This window comes from Limulus polyphemus, unplaced genomic scaffold, assembly GCF_000517525.1.
Source record: "Limulus polyphemus unplaced genomic scaffold, Limulus_polyphemus-2.1.2 Scaffold2018, whole genome shotgun sequence".
Taxonomy (NCBI): Eukaryota; Metazoa; Arthropoda; class Merostomata; order Xiphosura; family Limulidae; genus Limulus; species Limulus polyphemus.
The window spans coordinates 98,598-101,544 of record NW_013667628.1 but is presented as its reverse complement, the minus strand read 5'-3'; positions in this window follow the sequence as shown (position 1 = coordinate 101,544).

The window sequence follows — 2,947 nt, the reverse complement described above, 5'->3', positions numbered from 1 at the left end:
GCCATCTACAAACTGATACCTCAGCAACAGCTTGAGGACATCGGGTGGTGCAGTTGGGTAGGCCTTGTGTGTCATACTTTTCAAATCCTGTGCCAGCTCTTGCAGACTCTCCCCTTTAACACGAACTCTCGTCCTAAACCTAGCCCTATAGACTTCGGACTGATTTTGAGTTCCATACCTGAGTTCTAGAGCAGCTACCAGTACTCTATAGTTGTGCCTGTTGTCTGCTGACAACTGTCCAAGTATTTCCAGTGATTATCCCTTCAGGCTCGTTGCCAGGTACACTGCTTTCTGTTCCTCTGTCCATCTATTCATTTCTGCCAGGAGCTCAAATTGTACTCTATATGCTTCCCATAGTGCCTTTCCATCGAATTCCTGTGGCTTTCTTCGTACTAAATCACCCCTATTGCTGACACTCTGACAGGACTGAAGATGTCTGCATTAGGGTTTAGCTGCAGGGTCTAGAAGGGGCTTCCTGTTGTCTGGGGCTGATTAGGTCCATGATTAATATATCCTCCCTGTGTATAGGACAGTAAATCGTACTTTAATATATTTAATTCACTTCGAAATTTACTAATCTTTTTCATTTGTGTATGCTGGCTTTCTCTCAACTGTTGGATACTTTCTTATTGTTTATTTTCTTTCTCCTCTAACCACTGCTGTAGTCTCTCTTCTTATTTATTTTCTTTCTCCTCCAACCACTGCTGTAGTCTCTCTTCTTGTTTATTTTCTTTCTCCTCTAACCACTGCTGTAGTCTCTCTTCTTGTTTATTTTCTTTCTTTCTCCTCTAACCACTGCTGTAATCTCTCTTCTTGTTTATTTTATTTCTCCTCTAACCACTACTGTAATCTCTCTTATTGTTTCTTTTCTCGTTCTTCTTGTTTCTTTTCTTTTTCCTTCAACAACTGCTGTAATAATGGTTGGAGACGGCTTGAATGGGTAATGAAAAAAAACATTAATATAAGTTTAACATAACAGCAAATGTACAACGTTTCAACAAGGTTTTGTCACAATACATGATTATTAACAACAACAAAAAATATATCGATTCACTTTCTCATCTGACAGGTTTTAATGGATAGTTGTAGGTTAATGACCTTGAAAATCTTGAGTACTGTTTTTTTAGTACCGATATTTTGTTGTATGTTTTATGGTCATTCTGATTAGTGATATATATATATATATATCGATACCCGTGGTGGGCAGCGCACAGATAGCCCATTGTGTAGCTTTGTGCTTAATTACAAACATATACATTTATATCACTCTTTACATGATTGGGTTAAAAGTTCGAAGCCACTAAGAAAATATTGTCCGTATTATTTTGAATGGAATGATATGTGAATAAATAATTTAATTATATAGATTACTCTTTGCATTTCTTATTTATTTATTAGTGTACTAAATGTCACATTTAATAATAAAAATGGTAAAACATTTCTCGAGTAAGTATTTAATTTTGTCCTTATATTTACATTAACTCAGATAGATGGCGTTGATGAGTAACAATTAAAATAAATTAAAATATACAATAGATAAAACTTCTTGCAATTTCATGCCAAATTATGGGAGAAAACTTCATACGGAGATGCTCGTTTCATATAAAAATTAATTGAAAACTTGCACGTGTTTATGGGAGAAGAAAGGATCGCAAAACTACGGAATTGCGGACGTTTTTCCCCCTCCTTCCAAGGTTAAATCCATCCCGTCTTCAACAAAAGATGTTCAAGTGTTATGAAATTTTCGTAGTATGAAGATGAAATCCGGTATATTAACAAAAAATCTGATTTAAACTGCTATTTCTCATCTTCGGAGAACTTGCATTAAATGTAGCGAAGCAGGAACTAGTTTCTGTAGCCAATAAGTCGCGAGGAGTGACGTCATAAAGTTTCTATGACAACGACTATGGAAACTAGAAAATTGTAAAGTTGGACTGCAATGCTACATCTTGTTACCGCAGTGCGGAGTACGTGGAAAGGGAATAACCTCTAAGTCTTGTAATTGGTTGTAATAATTAGTAATAAACCGTGATCATCATTTCAACCAGTTGGTCAGAATCTGGTCTTTGTTACCTGATCTAAACAAAATTAAAGTACATAGCTGGAAAAAGATGTTTTCTTTTATTCACGAAACTAAAATATCCAGCTGGTCAAAACCTGGGCTTTGTCTCTAACATTAACGAAACCCACACGTCCGGATGGTAAGAATCCGGGATTTTTATAGCCTGATATTCACAAAACTAAAGTTAACAGTAAGTATCTTGGCTTTGTTCACGAAACTAAAGTACTCAGCTAGTCAGGAGTTAGGCCTTGTTGCTAGATAGCACGAGACTAAAAGTTCACAGTTAGGATTTAGGTTTCATTGCCTGACAACAGTAAAATAAAGAGCACAATCAGAATCTAGATTTGTTGCTTGGTAACACGAAACTATGTTTCACACTTAGTATCTGCGCTTTTTTGCCTTATAAAAAAAGAGCTAAAGGTCACATTTAGTATACAGGCTTTATTGCATGAGAACACGAAACTAACGTTCACATTTAGTATACGGGCTTTGTTACCTGAGAATACAAAACTAACGTTTACATTTAGTATACGGGCTTTCTTACCTGAGAACACGAAACTAACGTTCACATTTAGTATACGGGCTTTGTTTTCTGAGAACATAAAACTAACGTTTACATTTAGTATACGGGATTTCTTACTTGAGAACACGAAACTAACGTTCACATTTAGTATACGGGCTTTGTTACCTGAGAACACGAAACTAACGTTCACATTTAGTATACGGGCTTTGTTTCCTGAGAACATAAAACTAACGTTTACATTTAGTATACGGGCTTTGTTACCTGAGATTACAAAACTAACGTTCACATTTAGTATACGGGCTTTGTTACCTGAGAACACGAAACTAACGTTCACATTTAGTATACGGGCTTTGTTACCTGAG